Source organism: Aptenodytes patagonicus, chromosome 9 (assembly GCF_965638725.1).
Source record: "Aptenodytes patagonicus chromosome 9, bAptPat1.pri.cur, whole genome shotgun sequence".
NCBI lineage: Eukaryota > Metazoa > Chordata > Aves > Sphenisciformes > Spheniscidae > Aptenodytes > Aptenodytes patagonicus.
Window position 1 is genome coordinate 23479029 of NC_134957.1, and position 23345 is coordinate 23502373.

At 43.3% G+C, this 23345-nt stretch overlaps 1 long non-coding RNA gene across 1 annotated transcript; it reads left to right on the plus strand.

Moving 5' to 3' along the window:
* Positions 1-628: 628 nt before the first annotated feature.
* LOC143164753 (uncharacterized) lies at positions 629-21456 on the plus strand. The gene is made up of 6 exons (XR_012996128.1): positions 629-771; positions 13936-14015; positions 17888-18024; positions 19457-19583; positions 20262-20377; positions 21317-21456. It is a non-coding gene; the product is annotated as an uncharacterized LOC143164753 (long non-coding RNA).
* The last annotated feature ends 1889 nt before the right edge of the window (positions 21457-23345 follow it).

Here is a 23345-nt window from a genome sequence, read left to right on the forward strand (position 1 = left end):
GTTTAATGTTTTCCTTCTGGAACCTCTACAGGTCCTTTTCTGTAGTCTCGGGGTTCCCTTTCTCTGGCCTGCTAAATAACAGCTGGGTAATGGAGCAACCAACATGGCTGAAGGTTTTGTAGATGCTTTCAAACTGTCTCTGTCAATGTCAACCGGGATTTTATTTCCATAATCCCATGGCTGTGCTTGGCAGCTTGTAAATCACAGATGTATGTCAGTGGGAAGGAGTGGATTCCTTCTGTCTTAATCTGCAGCCTCTTACTTTTATGACTCCTGTGTATCATCAGTCTTTATTTCCATCACGAGGAAAAAATGTCTTCCCCCAGCAGTTGCATCCAGATGAATGTGTTTTATTCTTAGCAAGTTTCGGGGAAGGCGATTTACAAGGGATCTGGGCACTCAGGACGCAGGAGCACTGGTACTTTTGAAACATGCCTTGTATATGATGGATGGAGCATATTATCTAAATGCTAATAAATACCGAGCCACAAATTGGCTCCATTTTTCTTCATTCCTCTGCCGCCTGTGGTTGTTGAATGACGCTAAATCTAGCCTCAGACATGTTACAGTACTAATTAGTTCCGATTTCTTTCTTTGTTCTTTCTTTTCAGTAGGGCAATATGGATGTGCTGCCTCTGGGCATATTTATGTTACAGCCTCATTGGCTTGCCTCCACCAAGAGCGCGTAGTACAGTTTGGTGTGAGAAAGGCGAGGTACAAAGCTGGTGTGAATCTCATCTGGCACAGGACTCTCGAGCATGACTTAAAACGGTCAGTAGGTTTGTATTTCTTACTAAACTCTGCAGGACTTTCCCATAGGGATGATGTCCTTTGAATGTACATTTGATCACATATACATGATATAATGTACTCTATCAGATGAATACTTATTACAGCATCTTCTGTGTAAACTGAAGAACAAATCAGTTGTTCTTTTGAGCATTCTAGATTTTAGATTCTTAAAGATAAGCTGATGGATATTGACTTTTTCAACTTACATTTTGGGCCAAAATTTCAAAAGCAGGTGTGTGACTTCTGCTTAAACAACTCTAAATATACTCTGCTGCTGGCAGTGTCTAACGGCTGCTGGCGGTATGATACCTGGACCTGCAGAACCCCTTATGTTGAGAGTTACAGCAGTTTGCACATGGATATGTTGGAAGTGCTGGTGATGCTCACAAGCATGCCTACACATAATTTGCAAATATATCAGAGCTGCTTTTTGAAAATCTATCCCCAAACTCTTTGTGAGGTAGTGTTCATTTGCAATTCTTTGTATTCAAGACATTCTCAGTAATAGCACCTGTTGCTTTTTGGCCAGAAAACAAATAAACAAGCCGCTTTGCACTGATGCTACACACGCATCCTGCACGTCTTACATTACTGTTCCAAATTAAATAAAAAAAATAAAATGAAATTCATGGCTCATAGGCAGCCTCTAGGAAGGCTCTCTGGCACCTTCTGTGAGCTTTTGGGACCAATGCTGACTTTGTAGCAGCTGAAAACACAGTAACTCGGCACTTCAATACTAGGAAATAGTATGTGCTGTCTTAAAGACCTGGTTATTAAAGATTCAGAGTCTTCTCAGTCTAATGTGAGATCACTAACAATTTTCTGTCTTGGAGAATTCAGATGTTTGCTAGGTACTTGTGGAAAAACCTTTGCAATTTAGTGCAGTGGGAATGGCCTGTCTGAAGCAAAGGCAAAATGAACAAACACATATTTAAGATACCCACCACTATTGTGTGTTTACTCTGTGAAATACAGCAGCACGTTTTTCCATCAGTTGGTTTTTGGTCTTCCACCAAAAGACTCTGGAAACTGAATGTACTGAATTTAGCAAGCAGAGATTATGGGTGACTTCGTGACAGTCTGTGCACAGGGAACAAAACTTGTTTTGCTCGTCAGCGTGGCAGACAAATGTGTAACATCATGTGAGTTGAAGCAAGACTGGAGGTATGGTTCTCATTTTTAATTATGCCAGTGATGAATTGCAGGAAACCCTGTCCAGGCATTGCAATTATTTCTTATAACCAGAGTTTTGGGTTGGGCTCACCTTCTAGACTCTATTCTGTAGCTCAGACAAGAGGTTGTATCAAGGATATAGTTTATGCTCTTTGTTACAAATCGGATGAAATGATTCAAATGGTTCTTTCTGGCCATGAAAACAGAGTCTGTGGTTCTTAGAAATAGTAACAGGCTGCTGTGTGCCATCCTTGATAGAGAGTTCTCCCAGGCTTCCTTAGGCAGTTGGGTTACGGTCTGAGATGTACACAAGCTGTGTCAAGAAATTTAGTTATGAGATTGCTGCGTTTGTGGTTACCATGGGGTACAAGCAAGGCATATCAGGTGGGTGTAAAGACAGAAGATCTGTTGGGACATTCCCATCGGCTCCTTCTGTAGGAGAGGCTGACTGTTGTATGCGTTTATCCTGTGGAGTGGATGATGGAGAGTCTGTAAGTGAAACATGAAATACTGGAGGTGGGACAGATCCGTGTCTCCTACTGACTCCTATGGTCCTTGTCTGAAAGATGTTTTTTAACTTAATATTTCTCTAGCTTACAAAATGGATAAGGGAAGACATTTCACATTCTTCACAATTCAGACATTTAAATAGCTCAGGAGAGTTTGATGGTACTGAACTAATCATACGATCTGGCTCTGGTCCGATCCCCGGCTCTAGACGCAGGCTTGCATGGCATGCATATGCTACCTATATTTCTGTGTTACTACTGTCATCTGTGTTTATTTGTTTAGAGCCAAGTCCGGACTCACCTGATGTCACTGATTTCTGTAGGATCAAGCTCAGCTCTGAGCGTCTGGCTTTTGGTTTTTTTTCCTTGTTCATCTTTTCTAGAGAAGGCTGATAAAAAGCAATTCAAAGGTGCCCAGTGGGCACAAAGATACAATATGCCAGCCCTGTCTGTATGCGGTGATGAGATGACCTCAGCAGTCCTGAGGTTTGATCATACTCATCCAAATACATAGACGAGACAATCTTGTTAAATAATTGAAGTGGTATTAAGTTCAGGCCTCTCACATTTAGTGTTTTTCAACTCTCCTGCCACTTATTTCATTGCTCATTGCAGAGAAATTACACTTTTCTAGTTTTAGCATTTGTTCTGCTCTGTGCCACTGGCTCCCGGCAGCTTCTGCAGACCTCCCGACCTCCCTGTTGCAGCCGGTAATATCATGACTTGTTTCCATGGAGACCAGAGTAAATTGATAAATAGATGTGGCTGGGAGTAGCAAGCTTTCACCTTCTGTCACCAGGGTAAAAACAGAGGGGGAATCGTGGCCTGATTGTGTGGTTACACAAAGAGGACGGGAGAGCCCCCGGTGCCCTCCTCTTCTCCGTGTCACCCAGAGCCATGGCGATGCGTGCGGTGCTGGTGCTGCTGGCTTTGTGCGGCCTCAGCATCCCCAAGTGGATGGATGAGCAAGCCTCAACCCACGGGTTGTTCTTCACCACAGCTACCTATCGAGAAACCAGCGTGTTGGGTGCATCTTCAGCACCCAACAGCATTTATTGCAGGGCATGCTTATTTTCACTGACCGATGCTGAAGAGCGTGAGCTGGGCGATGTACATTTAGATTATGTGAGTGAAAATATCCGTGCTGCTTTCCTTTGACCTGGCTGATGGAATTGTAGCCTGGGATCCGGAAAAACTCAGGTTTGGATCCCAGTCGTGTGGCTGAGCTGCTGTGTGGTCTTGAAAGATCGTTTCTCATTCCTCTCTTATGCTTTACTTATGAGGTTATAACACCTTTGGAGCAGGGAATTCCTTTCTGAGGATAGTTTGTATGCTGTCTGTCCCAGGGATGACTTTGTCGTGGTTAAAGTTTCTAGGTGAATTGTAATAATTACAAATGAAGTTCGGGAGTGCTCCTCAGGGCCAGTGCTACGTTTCATTCTCCCACATACATCTGGTTACAGGTCCTGCAGGGATTAGTAGGGACTGCTAATGAACATGGGTCTTGCGAAACTGCCCTGACAATGAAAATAATAGAAAACTAGTCTCAGACTACTCTGATTTGCTGCTTAGAGAGAAGTTGTTCTCAGAATAAATGACTTCTCGTATCGGAGGATTCAATCTAACCTCACCCTGCAATGAATATTTTCTCCTGCAGTAGAGTAGGTGAATTTTGTCAGACTGAATGCTGTTGTTTAAAGTTGTGGTAGGTTCAGTCCAAAAATTCTAACCCCTAATCTTCTTCACCTCTGGTGAAATGAAAAGCTGAACCCAGATCTGAGTTCACCTTTAAAATAAAAAATAAAATTCACAACTTCCAAATTGGGAGTGGAAACTTTGAACTGTATCAGATCCGAACTGTAACCTGTTCGTGCTTAGTTTACTATCAGCTCCTTTCTGTCTTGTCACATTTATTAATTACTGCAAATATCACATTTGTCTGTAAGCAGGCAGTCTTTTCCAGGCCTTGTTATTACTCATTACTTGAATCACTCTCTCTTTATCTTGTTTGATTCTGCTGGGACACCCAGGCAATTTTCCAAGGCTGTGAGCACAGGATTGTGTAGAAATCATTGCCTGGCATTGATGCTTCAGCTGAAGATGCTCTCTCTTGTGATTTACCAATAAACCAGCAAGATGCTGCTGCTAGCAGCCTTATACTGCTGAAAATTGCTTTTCAGGTGAGATGGTAAATTATGGTCTTTCACTTTTCTTTAGACATAGCTGTTTGATAGATCTAGTTTTGGTGTCTTATGTAGTCAAACTGGAAGTCCCCTGTGTTTTCCTTCCCTCATGTTAAAAAAAAAGCAGTTGCTTTGTGTTCTGTGTTTCGCAGAAGTGGCTGCATTTCATTAGAATTTGTATACGCAGTGTAGATGGGGAAAGAAAGAATGGCATAGCAGGAAATACCGTCTGTCTTCTCTTCTCGTTCCAAAGGCAACCAGAACATGCATGCCACTGATGTGCTGAGTACTGTGCTACGCTCGTGTCTAGACATTGCGAGGCATTGCAATGATTCACGTACGTGCCTGTTTTTATATACTCCAGTCTAGTTCTTCTGTGATTTATGTTGCTGGTGGGAGACAAATCTTATGGCTGAAGGGGCACTGAAGGGAACCGTTCCTTCCATAAGCCTTTGTCCCTCTGAAATTTGTCCTGTGGTGCTGCCTTATGCATTATGGGTCCCCCATTTTCGGTTGTCTGAACAGTTCTGTGTTAGCGGTTTACTGCGAGTGAGTACTTTATTCTCTCTCCTACCCTCTCTGGTTCCTTCCTTTAATGATGGCTAGCTTTATCTTTAGGATTCCTCTTAATTGTAAGTCCTGAAATGGGCTTCTGATTAACCATCGCCTATGAATGCCATTAAAAAAATGCCAGAATCGTCCTTGAACTCTTGCCTGTCCTTTTTCTGCTCCGATGAGACTAATTACCTAATTATAAAGAAGTAAGGAAAATGAAAGGAACTGTTCTGTCCTTTCTAGAACCCTGTGTGACAGTCCGATTATCCTCAAGAAGAAAGGACCGTCCTGCTGCAGTCCCAGAGGAGGAGGTTTAACAACCCTGGAAGCAATGAAAGAAGATTCACGCTGATGTGAAGAAGACAGATGCATGTGTAGTTCAAGTTTGTCTTGGCAGACTCATGCTGAAAATGCCAATCTGACAATTTTAATGCTGGCAGGAAAAGAAATGTATGAGGGGGCTGGGTAAGTGATGGCTCTTTCCAGCTCAGTGTGAGCTACGGCAGGGAGGCTGCGCTCCCAAATAGCCCCCCACAAGCCCAGGGTGGCTCTCTTCTACGAGCACACATCAAGGTGACAAAGGACGCCAACTGAGAGATGATAGTTCGTCTTGGGCTGCTCGGTTGTGAGAGAGATGTGGGCTGAGATGTTTTTGCCTCAAGCAACAAGGTGTATCTACAGGGAAGACAGATGTAGCTGAATTTGCTTTAAACTCGCTAGTGGGGGTACTGATGGTGGGGCAGCTGCAGCAGCACAGAGCTGAGCGCAGGCTGCACAGTTCACTTAAGAAGGGAGGTAGGTACAGCAGGAGAAAGCTAGTGCTGGAAAACGCTTTAGTCTCAGTTGTTCATTGAAATTGGTCTCCTTTGAACATCCGTCTCTCAGGAATTCGGTCATAGTTTTGGTCTTCATGGTCACAGAAGCGGTGTAAACGTTTGTCCTTCTTCACTCTTCTTCAGTCGCATGCATCAGGGTGGTGCACCATGTCTCGGACTTAGCACCATGCAGGGCTCTTGTATGTAATTGCCCTGGTACTGGTATGTCACATTATTATAGTATTAATAGGCTTTTTTAGTGTTGTAACATTTGGACGTAGCCTCTGTGGAAGTTCCTCCGAGGCTTAATGTCCGTCAGTCCAGAATCCTTAGCAGGATTTCAGGAGGGATTATGTCCTATGGGAAAGTGTCACTATTTCATCTTACAAACAGCTGAGGAAAGGAAAGCATCACACTTCTTCCTCTCCAGTTCAAAACAAGATAATGCAGAATTTCTTCTGCTTTCTACATTGGGAGTATGGACTCCCGTAGCCTTTGCTGTAGAGGAGGATATGGCCATGATAGAAATTCTCCGTGGGTTTGGTACGCTGCCAGCAGTTTCTGCGAGGCACCCAGGTGAAACAGGGGAAATGGTGCTTTTTAACACCGTATATTAGACTGCACTGAATGAAGTAAATAAAAGGCAGTTCTGGAACGGATTCTTCCTCTTGAAAATTAAAGGAAAGCGTGCTGCAAAGAGTGAAATGAGGAGAGCCTTGCAAAGGAAAAAAGGCTGGAGGAATGCTTTCTTGGAGCACATGTGTCAGTGAAGTACCCCCACCACCTCCACCCACCACCCCCTCTGCCTTGCAGAGAGACAGGCTGGGCTACCGACCCCGCAGCACGGCCGCCTCATCTGCCGGCCGAAGGGACTAGCTGTGGAGCCAGGACACACCTGAGTGTGCAGAGGAGCAAAGGAGCGGGGAAGAGAAAATGAACCTCGTCACGCTCAGGCCCTGGGTAGTGAACGGGGTAGAGAACAGCGTTGTCTGGTTTTTACCACGTAGCTTAGACCTTGCCCAGCTGCTCGGTGGATGCTATCACAAGGCTAATAGTAAAGAGTAAGCTGGGAGCGTACAATGAATTCCCTTCTGGAGAATAAACGCTGCTGGGTTTTAGGATTTTTTTTTTTTTTTTAAATAACTGGCACACCCTAACCATCTTACAGAGTAGAAGGGGATTAAAATCTCAGCAAAAGGTGGGATAGTTTTGTTCTGGTTTGGTTTTAATTGAAACTAGGTGATTCGCCACAGGGGTGTTGGATACCTGCTGGATGCAGCAGAGCTGGAAACCCAGGTGCTTCTATAAAGAAAGTTTCTGTACTGGTGTTAAAAGGAGAGGAAGGCTTGGATGAGGCTTCCAGTAGTTTTGCATTGGCGACTTCAATCTGGGTTATTTCTTCTGTGGAAAGTGTCCATCAAGGCACTTATGAGCAAAAACATTTTGACTGAAGAAAATTAGGCAAACGTCTGCTGGTTGGAAAACACTGAAAACGCATTATGTGTGTATGTGTTTGGGGGAAGCTTTGTCACTCTTAGCGTGTTTGAAATCACAGTTAGTCTCCCGAGTCTAATGAAAATGTCGTTTGCATCAGGGAGAAAGAAAGAAGAATATCCCAAAGAAGGAGCCTTGTAAGAGGCAGCGGGCCAGGCTGTAATATCTGTTGCACTAAATTTCATCAGTGGCAATTGCTGTTCATTTGTGACACAGCTGGCACGCTTCACTCCAGGGGTGGCGGGTTCTTGCAAGCGTGCATGCAGGATAATGGGATTCTGTCTTCACAAATAACATCATGCCCTGGTTTTGAAATTTAAGATAGGATTTTAGCAGCTGAGTAAAATCAGCTTTTTTTTGTTTTATTAAAGGAACACAGTAGTCCCTTTCCAGTGTAACTTTCTGAAGCTGGAAAATGTTTCCTTCCTCTCTTCCCCTTTTGTTTTGCCATGAACGCATAAACATCTGTAAAGTCAGCCTCTCTCTGCTCTGCACAAACATACCATGAGCTTGAATGGTTGCCCAGGCAGCAAAAATTCTTTGCAGATGTTACCATAATCTCTTCAGTTTGGTTGCTGTTAACACAACCTGCTTTTATAGGTTTTGCATCTCACTCAGAGCTGTTTTTCTTGCCCTGTCATGGACTGTTCATTTTTTCTTCTGCTTTACACAAGCTACATGCATTTACTTTTGCAAAGCTAACTTTCCAATCTAGCTCTGTCAAAGAATTTATCAATGCAGCTACTTGACGTTTCACAGATCACAGACATTATGGGGAAATCTATGGAAGTACAGCACCTCTGCTAGGCAAGCTCTGCCTCAAAAGACAGTACGAAGCATAATAAATACAACTCATTCTCCTGTTTCTCAAAAGATTCTCTTCATTAAGGTACTGATCTTTGCTAATCTCTCATGTGGCTACTTAACACAGGTTTGTCTGTATTGATTTTCTTCTGCAGATCACTTCAGCTCTTGCACACTTTGAATTCATCTTGTGTGCTTGACATGGTTTGTTGCCTCTGGATATATTGCAGGATACAGCAAGCTGGCAAGTCTCCGAAGCCAATTTTTTTGCATTTGAACTTCCTAGGTCTCCTCTTATCATGAGACTGACAGGCAAGGGCAGCTTCTAGCTGACATATTTTGTAAACTTCTTGCTGATTTCTTCCCAGGTGTCATAATGAAGCACCGGTGAACAGATCATTTCTGGGATCTGCAGCTGGACTGGCTTGTAGATGACAGCCAAAGAAAATCTGTCCATATAGAAAGGGAATTTGAATTGTCTGCTGTGGGTCAGCTCTGTTCTCAAGTCTTCTAAAATAAAACTTGTATGGAACAGAGCAGAATGCATTCCTCAGTTTCTGTGGCAAGCTTTGCTGATATATTGAGATGAATTAATTTTTAATACCATCAACAGAGCTGAAGGAAATCATGCTAATCTCCACGACTGTCTTACACTTAATACGGGAGATTTTTGGCTTTGATTCAGGGTTACTTGTTACTGCAACAGAGGGCTCAGTGTACAGGAGGACAAAACTGTGCAGAAACTAGTGATTGGTAGTCTTGGTCATACAGGAGCTGGGTCAGGCAGTGTAGGACAGAGGGAACACGCTGCCTGCCCCGGAGGGACCGTGCGGGCGGAGGAATGATCGCTGGGGGAAGGCAGCCTGTTCCTGCCGTGGGGGCTGCCTGCACCACGGACTGGAGGAGTGATGGGATGCCTCCAAGCCTCCATCACTCTAAATTGCAGAAAACTTGGAGTCACAGTATTTACATTCAATTCTGTTGCCTCCATGCCAAAGTGGTAAGTCAGAGAGATAACAAAAATGGTTAAGGAATTGGAAGGACTGAGTTGGAGAGGTGGTTAAAATTGCTCAACGTGCATCATTTGCCTTAAGGGCAAGCTGGGAGGATATGGCGAGGAAGTAAAGAATTGGGAGGATATGAAGACAAAGGAGAGACAGGCTGTTCATGGGAGCCGTGGAGGAGCCACTAGGGTCAGTGAATAAAGTAAACAGCAGGAAAGTAGACAGAGTATGTTCTGTTCCCAGCACTGAAAGTGGTTTCTGGAATGATCTTGAACAAGTTACTTAATTTATTTGGCTGTCACATTTCTTGCACAGTGCTGGAAACTTGATTTCTTGTTGCTGCTGAACAGTTTTTAGGTGGAATCCTGAAACCACGTTGTTCTCAGAGAACATACAGTTGGATGGTTGCTGCTGTGTCGTCTCCTTCAATTCTAATACAAGAATTTAATTAAGAGTCTTTTCTCCGTACATTAAATATTACCCTCTCTGCTGAAAAAATAGTTATGGTGATAATACATCTGTGAGATGCTTTGAGTTCTGTGGATGAAAAAGTATTTATATATGCTAGCATCATGTTTTAAAATTACTGGAATATTTAAAGTCATGGTCTGAGATTGTGTCATACACGGCAAACACAAGGTATTGTAGTAAACTGTGTGTCTAGACATACTGCTGCTAAACATAAGACTAGAGCTCCTGTTGCAGTTACATAGCCAGGGGTTACAGCAAGGAGCAGTAGGTCAATAAAAGTTAAATACAAGGTGAAAATGCAGACTCATGAGATCCGTTAGATGGGGATCATCTCCCTGACAGGGTGCTGCTGCTAGAAAGCAATGGTTAGAGATTACAACGGTAGAGAATAATCTTGTGATATGCAACGGCATACTAAATGAAATAAGAATCCTTTCCTGTTCGCTTGCTAAGACTCTCGGTAAGGCTTGAAGGAGGACAGCAAATGCAGAACATTTGTTTCCCCTTCCTCTCAGACTTGTGTTTCAGTGCACGACGTACACGGTTGTTGAACTCCGCCTAGCTGGCATCCCCCTGCTTTTGAGAAATAAGCGTTTAGAAAACAAGACAGAGAAGGAAGGCAGGCACATGTGCATTGTACAAGCCATTATACTTATCAATGAGCATTCAAAAAAAGCCTCAAGAATATCCCAGAGCCCTGGTAAGGTTAACTGACTGCTTGAAGCTGTCGCTACAGACTTTCCAGGAGAGAATGATTTTTCATTCTCTAATGAAATTGGCAGTTGCATGTCACCTGTCTGTGTGACTGTCAAATAAGCACTGTTCTCTCTTGAAGCTGAATTTTCTAAGGTGGCCAAACTGGTACAGAACTGGTGAAGGTCCGTGTTTGCAGCAGGACTCTGTGGGATTGACATGTTTAAGGTGTCTTAAACGGGGACAGCAAGGTGCTAGGAGAGATTCTGCGCAAGGCCAAGCAGCAGTAAGTGGTATTTTTGGCAGCAGGCGGATTCAAAATCTTTCCAGTCGCTGTAGACAGAGTAGTGAGAGGTGGTCACAGATATGTCAAAATATTAAATACCTAATTATTTCTTATACAGATAGGGTTCAAAACTGTAGTTCACAAAACCAATCCAAAATAATATTATCCTGTAACTCAAATGTCAGCACTACAGAGCCAGCTGTCTTCTACCCCAGGGTCTGATGCATCAGTGTGCTTTGCACCATGTGTACCACCGCATCAGACATCCAGGGGCACATTTTTGATAATAATTCATCACGTCTGAGTCTCGTAACAGGAGGATGATGTCATGCTTAGGTATAAGTAAGTGGAAGCAATCAAGGAATCTGAAAATACCAGTCCAAATCTTTCAGTGATTCAGTAGTTTCTGAGACGGTTTGCACACTCCAAGAATGATCTCCAAGGTCCCTGCTCTAAAAGTCAGTATCTTGTGATTAATGTTCTGTATGAAGAGCTGGACTCACATCTGAACAGTCTGTTCACCTGAGGGTTTTGTTAAAAAGTTAGGGTTCGCAAGCCTCACCATGTCAAGCGGCTGAGTGTTCTCCAACAGGCTGAGGGATGTGTGCGTGTGTGTGCGTCTGTGTATAGACAGAGACCATGTAGGTGAGGCTATCCACATTTCCATCTGAAAACCTGACTGTCTTTGAGCTGCAGGATTCTCTTTCTTCCCAGTTCTTCAGATGACCACATTAGAATCATAGAATCATAAAATTGTTTATGTTGGAAAAGACCTTTAAGATCATTGAGTCCAACCGTTAACCCAGCGCTGCCAAGTCCACCACTGAACCATGTCCCGCAGCACCACATCTACACATCTTTTAAATACCTCCAGGGATGGTGGCTCAACCACTTCCCTGGGCAGCCTGTTCCAATGCTTGACAAGCCTTTCGGGGAAGAAATTTTTCCCAATATCCAATCTAAACCTCCCCTGGCACAACTTGAGGCCGTTTCCTCTTGTCCTGTGAACATTAATCCTGTTCACAGCAATCTCAATACAAACTGATTTTTGGGAGAGAAGGAGACTTGCCAATTTCAGGATAAACGCGCTTAAAAGTATATTCGCACCACTGAAAAGTAGGTGAGCACGTAAAGTTTTCAGTAGGGCTTACTTTTTCTACAGCTGTAAGATTGTTCTGTATACTCCAGACACCTTCGTGCTGTCTATGCAAACGGTGAGCCGCATATTGAGATACTTAAGAAGGATTTGTATTCAGAAGTTCTGGAATCTTCCCTGCATTTGAAACTTACCCTGTAGTCTTTGCTGGATCATCATCAGGGCTGAGCCCAGAGGCTTTCAGCACCATGGTGTGGTGCTGACATAAATCCCAGGGCTGGTGGTGTTACTGTACTGGGGACAAATGTGTTCTCAAGAGTATCTAAATCTGACAGCGTGGTGCCTCAACGCCTTTTTGTTAGCAATAACCTGCAGTAGAAGAAAGCCTGTCAAAATTATTTGCATGCCTCTCAAGGTCTTGTTCCACTAAAAATGTTACAAAATAGAACCGAGTGAAGCTAGACTTCTCATCACTAGTTGTCTACTTTTAAAGGTGTTTAAGACATAAATTATGCAACAAATGTAGTTTGCTACAAAGGGAGCGAATGCCCACGCTGAGGTCGGTGTGCTGCTCAGCAGTACTGTAGCTAGAGCTAAGGAAACGGGATGGGGCGCGCTTAAGGAAGCAGAAGGGAAGGGAGAGCGAAGGGAGAGAAGAGGAAAATGGATGCAATACCAGCCTTTCCGAAGGACTGGAATGGGGAGGAGTAAATTTAAGGATGTCTGCTACCACTTAATCTAAACTTGATTTCTTTTTTCTTTATTGCTGCCAGGATCAGGATGAATCGTTTAAGTCATTATTTTAAAGAGACTGGATCAATATCTGGTTAAACAAACAATTTTATTCTTGTTTCAAAGCATAGATTTAGTTTTGACTACTTCTGGAAGGTCTTTAGCAATTTGGCTGGGCTTAGTGATGCTGATAGTGTGCTTTTGTATGCTTTTGGTGGTGGTTTTTTTTACCCCTGTTCATTTGGCATGCTTTTTCTTGTTTAATATATAAGAGGAGGAAAATAGCAACCACAGAGGAAGGAAGTTCTACTCTTGAGCATGCTGCTTAAGGGTACGGATCAGGAAGGCCATGGACTGGCAGGGGATTTAGAGTGGGTATTGAGATTTCTGTAGTACTTTAAACTCAACCAGCCCATCAGTGCTTGGTAACTATTTGATCCACATGAAATGGCAAGTTATAATGCACATCAAAAAGCCTCTGTACTGCTGCTCATTGCTCCTCCCTCCTCCTCAACTGTCGGACTCTGCGAAGTGCTGAAGTAGCTTGCCTAAGGCTATGGATACAATCAGTTACAGGGTTGTAATTAGGAGTCTTAGCCTGCTGGTCATTCTTTTGGTCTCTCTTACCTTGATTTTTCAGACTAAGAGCCCACCTGAGGTACTCTTCAGAAAATCCAGGTCAAGTTTTTCAACCCTTAGAAATCTAGGAAACTTAATGTCCAGTCCCAGATTTGGTATTTAAATCCCTCTCTTACCAAACTGACACCAAACCAGCATGAAGACGCACCACACTGTGACCGTTCAAGACCTGAAACACAGTAGAGGATCTGGTAAAGGAGAGGTCCTGTAATCTTAAAGCGATATCCTTTTAAATTCTACATTGCAAATTCTACATTTGTATTCAGTATGTAATGAAGCCCGAAGCATACTCTGCTAGTGAGATATGTAACCGCTCCCTTCGTTTAGCATTCTCGGGCCTTTCTCATCTTAGATACTCATGGAAAGTAGGTCTTCCTACGGCGTTTCAAGAAACGAGCATGTTTCTTATCAAGCGTGGAATGCTAACGTGTCATTTACAGGAACCTTCCATAAGCTTCTAGCAAGGCAAGAAAACACTGTATGTATCTTCAGGGTTTTGTGATTTTTTTTTTCTTTTTTTTTTTCTTTCTTTTTGGAAGATTGGAAACTTGCTACTTTACTTTCCAACTTCAAGCGATATTCCCTGTGTACACATTTCATGAATCATTATATTCTTTGGACTCTTTTAAGGGGACGCAGTGTGCTTCCAGACCTGACTTCCCTAAACTCGGTCTTCTTTCCTTTTTAAGGTACCTGAAGCTGAAAACGTTTCTGCTTGGTGCATGCTGATACATACAACGTGGCATGTCTGCCTGCTTATGCAGAGGAGGTGAGCAGAGGGTGGGGCAGGAAGAACAGGTAACATGTACAGTATTTCTTGCACACTTCACTACTATTAATATGGGCTGCAATAAAAGATACCTCGAAAAGGGAGATCCAGGTCTAGTGGGCGGAAAACAGAGGGAAGACACGTTTGAAAACAACTCAGGCTGATTTGACCTACTGCGTATTTACTTATTGTTCAATACAGGGAGAGTGAAAATAGAAGCTTGTATTTCCACAAAGGATTTTCCCTCTGTAGGAAGGCTATTCTCTGATTTGCTCAGCGTGCCAAGATACAGGACTGTCAGACCAAGCTTACGAGGGCAGGCAGACCAACACTGGCACAGACTTTCAGACCCAGACACGCACGCCACTAGTTTGCGTCTGGTAGGCACAGAAATCTCGCTCTCTGCGCAGGCTTTGTGACAGAGCTTTGTGTTGTGTAATGCTGGAGAGAGACATTTGAAAACAAAGTGCACCCCAGGGGAGCTCGTGCTGCCGAACCATCGGAGATGAGTTGGCAGCGCACCAGCCCCTGGAATAACGAGATTGAAAATGAGCTCTGACAGGTTAGATGTAATACCGCAGGGCCAGCTGTGCTAGATACCAGCCTCGGTGTTGGCATGCAGAGGGATTTCAGCTGCAATAGCTTGCGCAGGGAGAAATACTCATTCCACTGTAGGATGGAAGCAACAACCTCCTTGAGTGCTGGGAATTCTTTGAAGGCTGGATCCAGGACAACATGTTCTCTGAAGCAGGGATTGATAGCCAGTGCCTCTACCGAGTGTGATAGTATGAACAGATAGAGAGCAGCTCATGGGCAGCGTGCTAGAGCCCTAGCTTTTCAGTGTTGGGGCTGCAAGCTCAAGGTCTGGCTTGTTTGGGAAATCCCATTCTAGCTTCAATCCACATCAATTCCCGAGTCCTACCAAATGGACACACCTGGCTTTCCGTGTGCAAGACCTTTGGTGCTGGAATAAATTGCACAGTGCAAACGGGGACTAAAATGAAACTGCTGAGCTCTAGGATGGCTCAAGAGGCGAACACGCAAACACAGGAGTGGGTGTGGAGGGAAGTGCACTGCCCAGCGAGTGTTTGGACAGAGGATTACAGCTTAGCTAGTGTTGTAAATTTGGATAAAATGTGTTGGCAGAGCTGTGTTTTTGCAGGAGCTCTCCATATCCGAGATCATAAAGGAGAGTTGGAAGGAAATGGTTCTGAAACGGTAAACTACTGACAGACCTGTGTAATGAGAAATACCTGTCAGCTTTTCCAGGCACACTAGATTTATTCACTTAAACAACAGCTTTGCTAGTAAATTTATAACAAGCCTACTCCGCTGGAAAACTGAGTCCCAACTGCTGTGGTAGTGTATTCCTCACTCAGGACTTAAGAAGAGATTTCCAACCCCCCCATGTCTCTTCCAAAATTGAGAAGAATTTAAATACATCACCCAAATATAGCTTGGTTCCAAGCAAAGTAGCAGTTTAGCCTGCCAAGTGTGGTGGCTGTATCCGGCACTCTCCAAAACAGGGGCCCAGTTGCAAGAAGAAATGCTGGTCCAGTGTGACTGAGTTCTCGGGGACTGACTTTTAGCAGAGAGGAGGTGGAGGGAAAGCAGGGCTTAAGAAATCCTTTCCTTCCCTTTGCTGAAGAGTTCTGCCTACATGCAGGCTAAAGAAATAAATTAAAGGTTGGAGTTGGTGCCACGAAGGAGTGCTTCTTGACTGCAGTATGCGTGGACGTGCTCTGAGGGGGAATAAAGGACAACGGGTGATTTTACTGTGCTCTCTTGGTGGGAAAATAAAGGATGTGAGAAGGGTACCACTAGACTTCCACAGCACCAGTGCAGCTTGTAGTCCAAGTCTGGATGTATCAAGGCCTAGGTAAACCATTAGGAGCCTTATTTTTAATGGCTTCTACCCCACTCAGCCTTCTGACAATCGTCTTGAACTTGAGCTTCATGAAGTTGTTGTGACACTTCCCAAGAGAAATTCAATTTGCAGCGAGCTCTTAGTGTTTGGTGGTGGCGGCTGTAAGTACGGCTTGTACTTCTCTCTTTTTTAAAGTGCTGTGAAGACAGATTTGGTTCATCTTCACCATTCCTGGAATTGCCTGATTATTTACACCAGCTTCTAGCCTCAAAATAATTTATAAGTTCTCATGTATCCTTCTCTCAACAGTCTCTGCATTGATTGATCAACTTTTCTAAGTTGATTAATAGTTTGACAGACAGCAGGTAAAATAACTGCATGGAAGCGAACTCTTATTCCCCCATCAAAATTCCTAGCTGACCTTGAGTTCCTCCCCTTTCTATAAAACACGTGAAATCTGTACTGCTGCCCCTGTGAAAATAACAGGTTCAAAGGAACTCTTGCTTTCCTTGCCACCAGATTCAAACCGCTCAGGAGAAATGGATACACTGAAGTATTTTTCCTCTCTGAATTTTGAAAAAGTTTTTAGAAAAAACAGCCCTGCAGATAATCTTGAAATTAGTCGTTCAGCCTTTCTTTGTGTTATTCATGATGCAAGGAAAGCAAGGGCCATGTAATGAGTCAGATGAGCTAGCAGGAAAGATGGTCCCAACCATCTTTCAAGACCAGATAACGGCAGCAACAAAACATTAATAAAAACTTCGTCTTTAAAAGCAAAATCTTTGAAAATGAAGACTAGAGTCTGAGCCTCTCATCTGTCCAGGACTTTCTGGGCAGATCTAAGCACACGTTGCAGCCTATTCTGCAATCTAGTTAGGTTTTCAGCTAAAGGAAACTTTGTTTTTCATGTGGGCATAAAGAGAGATTTTTCTGGCTTTTTAAAGCTGTTTTCCTCAAAGAAAATATATTCAGTTGTCTATCCATCTTCCCTCAGAAGGTGTCATTGTATTTCACATTAAAAAAAAAAAGCCCTGCCGTGCCCTGTGAAAAAGAGCTGATGCTTATCTCACAGATTGAGAATGGGAAGTAGAAGTAATAAAAGTGAACATGATTTACCAGAACTCAGGAAGAAAATCCATGATGGAGTTGAGATTAGAATCTTAATCTGTTTCTTTCTCTACACCTTACTCTAGATTTAGGTCAGCTCTTGCTGGGCTAGGATCACTGAAAGCAGTGGCAAGCCTTCCAGGAACTTCATATGCAACAGAAATTTTCCTCAAACATGGCTGAAATAGCAATATATTAGTTTATAACAGTCCTTTTGCTATACATCCAGTGCAGGCCACCACTAGTTCACAGGCTGGTTTAGGATTTATCCATGGCATTTGTCTTAATACAATTTTCATCGCGTGGCTTGCGTTATACTGAATTAAGAAGACACATTACACAGACCAAAAAACACATCTCGGAAGCAGGAGAGAAAAAAAGCAGATCCTTTCTACTGGCTGTAAGCAAAAGCTCTTCATCTTTGTGCCGATAGAAATGTCGGGTGTTAAATTTTACTGGCCATACCAAGATTGCTGTAGTAGAGGTACAGGGGAAGAATACCCTTTATTCCCTGATTTGATCACTGAGTTTGGTGCTGGTGTAGCATCGGTGGGGGTTCAAAATACAGCTGCAGCAAAGTATCTAGCTGGATCAGGGAAAGAGTTTATGCTTGCAGGCTGGGAGAGTTTGCTTTGGGCAGCAGTGGTTCCGAGACGGATTTAAAGAGCATCACAGAAAGCAACTTTAATACCTGCTCTTGGTGCGCAGTCACAAGAAATGTTTTTACGATGATATATATGATAAGGGCATAAAAAGGAGTATGAGCACAGAGAGGAAGGGGAAGCTGCAGTCTCGATTCCAGGAGGTTAGCTTGAGTTAATTCCTTGCTAATACTAGCAGTAATCAAACCAAATATTTCCCAAGGTATATTGACATAAACTGTTTGTTTTCCCTGCAGTGGCTGTTCAGAGAGGAGGAGCGTGTGGAACGGTGTTCTGGACCTGCAGAGTTAATTGCACGTGTTCTGCCCCTCTGGAGAAAGCTGAATTTTATGTTGGTGTGCCCCCCTGCCTGGCCAGGCAGCACCACGTACAAGTAAGAAAGCAAAATGGGAAAAATCAGGAGAGGAACTCCCTTGTCACAGAGGAACTGTGCCACCGCATAGAAAAGTCTGCAGTCTGTGTGTTTCACAACATCTTTGCTTTAAAACTTACCTTAATATTTCATCCATCTTACCCATATAGTTCCTGCAGGTAACAGTCAGGAGTTATGGATTCAGGTGTCATGAAATATCACTTAATAGTTTTGTGGTATTATTTTTTATTTGATAGGTATTATGATACCAGGGACTATTTGTGGGTCTGAGGTTTGGCATTGCCAACAGAGAAACTAAGGCACAATCTAATATGGGTGTACAAGATAGAAATAGAGTGTGCAAGACTCCTCTAGACGGATTTGGGCAAAACATGATGCTGCGTGAAGGGAGAACAGAAGGAAGGTGGCAGAGCACAGAGGGGGAAAAACTGCAGAACGGCAGGAGGAGAGAGTGAGAGGGAACAGTAGATTTGCAGAGGCAATAGAAGAGAGGCGGAGGAAAAGCAGAAGCCGAGTGTCTGTGGAAGCAAATGACATATCGGGTATGATAAAAGCCGGAAAAGGCTGGCAGGGCTAGATCGGTAACGGGAGGAAGAAGGAGCTAATAGCACTTGCTGCAGCACTTACTCTGCTGTCGGCCTCTCGCATGCCCCTCGTACCACCGCTTTGTCCGTGTCAGTCTTCAGAATGCGCAGGGAAAATTCCAGTTCAGCCTCCAGTGATTTAGTCTGTTTCTCTGTGTCTTTGCTTCTGGCTCTGAATTCTCCAGGGGGACCAGAGGGCAGCAAAGGGCTTAAACAACAACTTTTTTTTTTAAACTTTCTCTTCATTGAAATACATGGCCTCCTCCAGCAGTAGTCTGAAGCCTCATTTAGTGGCGGAAGCTTTGTATTTAATCCACAGGCCTATTAGGGAAACAGCACAGCAGGAAACTAGTTAGGCTGTTGAGTAGAAAATAGACTTGCTAATAAACCTCTTGTTCTCATTACAGCCCCAAGATGCTGAACATTTTTTGTTTTAATAAATAGAAGTTGGTGATTTTGGATGACGCTTCCTTTTTTTTTTTTCCTTAAATTAATACCTTGCAGTCTGGTTCAAAGGCAAGAAAATGGAGTATTTCGGACAGAATTGTACATTTCTTGTATACAACTCATCCCTTTGCTTGACACATATAATCACAAAGAGAACAAAAACTTGGCTTTTTTTGTATCAGTGTAACTTTGTTGTCTGCTATGTCTTGGTATGGCAAAAATAAAAGGAGGACAAGGCCCTGGAGACTGTGTTTCGCTCATCGTTTTGTCCTTTCATCTCACCAGTCTTTGTTTTAGTATATGTCTGTCTAGAGCCAAATTTCAGTTTGTTCTTTATGCCTGTTGGTTTTTTGGAGACCTATTTCTATGAGCGTCTCTGTGACTATTTGTGCTTTCCTTAGGAGCTGAGAAATACCAGCTTGGTGATGCCTCTTTCAGAGCTGCCACAAAAGGGCTGACGTGCAGGGAGTAATACACCTAAGAAAATTGCATGGAGCTTTTTCTTAGATGCAATATCAAGGCAAAGAGGTAAAAAAAAAGATTAAAAAGTGGTTATTTCATCTGGGCACTGTTGTGAACTGGTATCTGTGGGAGCGAGAGGAGCTGGGGATAGGAGCTGTTAGCCATGTTAGTAAAGCCCTGACAAGCATCTATTCGTGAAGGTTTGAAATTCCTCCAGTTGTTTTCCCCCCCCCAAGGATGTGGTAAAGTCTGTGTCCAGTGTGGGTCTGGAACCTGGATATCCTGATCCCCAGATCTCGGCTTACACCATTTCTTTTCATTCTTCCCCAGTACATTTTGGGTGTAGCTACAGTAAAAGTGGGAAAATTCTTCACACGTGTTCAAAGGTGAAGGCTTAGATGAGGCTACTGAATTTATAAATAATCCCTCAGACCTGTGTTGGGGCCCTGAGGGCACTAGCAGCCCTTAAGGGCCCTGAGCGGTCTCACCTGGGACCCCCCAATGGCGCAGGAGCCCCGCTCCAGCTCAGCCCAGGACACCGAGCCCTTCCCCGAGCCGTGTTGCAGGTGTGCCTGTCCCAGCCCTGTTCCTGAATTACTGTCTGTATTTCCTGGATTGACCTTGGACCTGGCTGGTTTTTCTACCTACTTAACAAATTGCTAAATATAGGTAGTTTATTGGGCTAAGTTAAACAGTGGTTTTTCAAAAGAAGGGCGTTTCTCTAATTTGTATGTACCTTGGCAGGGTCTATCTGAACAATAGAGGTTCCACTCTTCAGCAGACTGCTTGGCTGAAAAGACCCCCTGGATCGGCTGAGCCGCGGTTAGGAAAATCAACAGCTTTGGAGCCTTCGTGACCAAGTATGTCGGTGCTGGTAACTGTCTCAAGATTGCCTCTTCCTGTTCCGTGTTTTTTGTTTTAACATGCAAGCCTGTCTCTGTGTTGTAGCTAGGTTTTGGGCATCACAGCAAAGAACGTATGAGGGTTATGTTTCATTTTAACTAGGAAGAAGGAGCTTGTAAGCTCACATCAGTGTAAAAAAAAGCAATGGATCTATTTTTTAAGTGGCAGGATAGTTACAGACACGCAGAATAATAAGATAAATGTTACCAATCCACAGGCATATGGGACAAGAGTACCTACCATCAGACCAGCATATGCGTAGAAATTGCCTGTATTCCCTTAAACAGTATCTCATGAAAATTAATTGGTTTCTTTTGATTCTAATCAGCATTTGTTTACTTGTCTTAGTAGTAATAGTACTGATTTTAATAGTAATCACTGTCTGTCATGATTCTTACGTGAACCGTTAACAGATTTTTATTAATTACGTGTCATAAAGTGAATACTTCATAAACATGCTATCAAAGGATGTTCTGCTTTCTTAATAAGAGACCTTACAGTAGGTAATTGAAAATCAAATCCAGCGTAAGGACAAAGACCTTGCATGCTTTTTAAGCACTTCAAAGGGTAAATCTTGGTTTTGCTGGAATTGATGGGAGTAATTTTGTTTTGACTTCACGGTTCTAAAAAGGAATTTCATATTTTCCTATTCCATTCACGGAAGTAAAAGAGGGATAGCACTGGAAAAAATGTAGCCCTTCTGCCGGCTAGGAGGTGAATTTGCTGGCCAGTTTTGCACATTCATGTAAACAGCGGGACTGGCAGGCAGCACCAGAAGCAACGTACAGAGTGTGAAATCCTACAGTTCTGTTTTCTTCAGATAGTTTTGGCTGCAGGAGGATGGGAATTGCTTCAGGGGATTATAGCAAGAGCCTCATCTTGTCTCCTTTCCCCAGTCTCAAGGAGCAGCCGCCTGCCTTTTAAGGACTCTTGTAGAGAACAATTACGGAGGTACTTGTCTGAAGAGAAAGCTTCCAGTTTTGGGTGAGTGTGTGACACAGACCACGTTTACGCATATCTTTTATCCTGTTCATATAACTAGAGATGTTCTCTCTGAGGCAGACTGTCGGTCAGTTGTCATCGCTCCAGTGGCTTCAGTGGAGCTATGACAGTTAATCCCTCTGAGAGCCTGCTCTGCTCTCTCTGCAAATGACAATTAATCCCTCTGAGAGCCTGCTCTGCTCTCTCTGCAACAGTCTGTTTCTGAAACCCGCTCACCTTTCTAGCTCTTGTTCAGTCTTCAGTCCCTGGAAGCACAGGGCTCTCATGTCCTGACCTCATATGCCAAGATTCAGACAACTTGATTGAGGCACCTGATTTAGGCATCAGAACCATCTTAAGAAGGAATTTCCTCTCCAGTCTGTGGACAGAATTAGTTACCACCAACGAGGGATCCAGAGCAGCAAAGGGAGGCACCGTCCCCTTCCCCACTGGCTGCAGAAGGGCCCTAAGTGGCATCAGAAGGTAACTCTGGTGTTCTTGCTTTAGTCTTGTTCACCAACTAGAGATGGGCTGTGTAGCCCATCAGCAATGTGTCTGCACGTCTCTGGACCTTGTGTGTCTGATACAGGGCTGCACGCCAGGAGTCTGCATCAGCACAAGATCCAGAGACGACTGACTGTAAAGTCCTTCCGAATACAGGGCTGCACAGAACATCAGTTTTCTGAATCCTCTGTGGGACTTAACTGCCGCTACTGCATCAAATGCAAACCTGAGGGGTATTTAGATGGTCTTAATCTCATCCTAAAACAATTAGGAGGAGTTTCTCAACTTCCTGAAACCCTGATAAGGTAGATCTCACCCTGTCTGTAACAGATGATTTTGTTGATATGTTCAAATGAGGTGGCTAATTTTTTCCTTAGGGTAAAAAGATGTATGGAATTCCCTTATCATCTGATGCAAGTAAAGAGTCTGTAACTTCTTTCTCGTTCATTTTCAGCCAGTTTATCTGTTTGAGTTGCAACTTGATTCATTTTCTCAGGGTTAGGGCTTCTCTAAGGCCGCCGCCTTCTTGCCATCTTTCCACTAAAACCAGTTGATTTTCTGGAGAACAGCAATGAGGCCACTTAATCTGTAACTCTTTTCAGAAGCCTTATATATTCTGTGAGGTTGTTTACTCTGCATTTATTTTCATTGACAATTTGATTAGCTTAGTCTTTCATACTTCTCTTGCTTTACTGGAAGTTACAGCTCTGAAGTACGTATCTCCACAATACGAGCTCTGAGACAAATAAATCAGTTGGCTTCTTTGCAGTGTCTCTGCTCGGATTAGTTGCTCTCTGTCCTTTATGCAAGGACTTGTAGCATCAGGCCCAGATTAGCTTTTCTTGATTGGATCATCTGTCTTGTAAAAGACATCCTCTTCTCTTTCTTGCTGCTCTGAGCGTGCTACTTAGAAGCTGGTGTTCATGGAGATGGCTATGAGAGTCTTAGTTTCAATCCTTAGGAGAATTTTCTCTTGAACAGTGTAAGCAGCCCAAACTTTCTTTTGAAGCCCAAGGATGTGACTGTTTAGGTTAGAGAATATGAAACTCTTGAGAGAAAATTAGCACTCTTTTGTACTATTAAAAGTAACTTACTCACTGGTGACCAATGATAAACCATGCCATTTGTTGGACAGGTTCTGTCTTTGAGGGCACTGGAATAAAGACTTTGGCAATAGAAAGACAGAGACAACTACATTTATGTAATTCAGGACAGAGGCTTCTCTGAGGAGACATTACTGCAGGCTCTATCTGTCTTCAAGGTAACCTAGTATATATCCCTTACTTTAATTCCTTTCCCCTGGGCTGGTACAGTCCATTTCATATGGTGATAGAACAGAAAAAGATGACCTGAAGCTAAGGCAGCAAAAATTCAAGCTAAACATCAGTAAGATTATTCAGGAGCTCTAAAAGTTGGCACTAAGAAAAGGTACAAATGTTA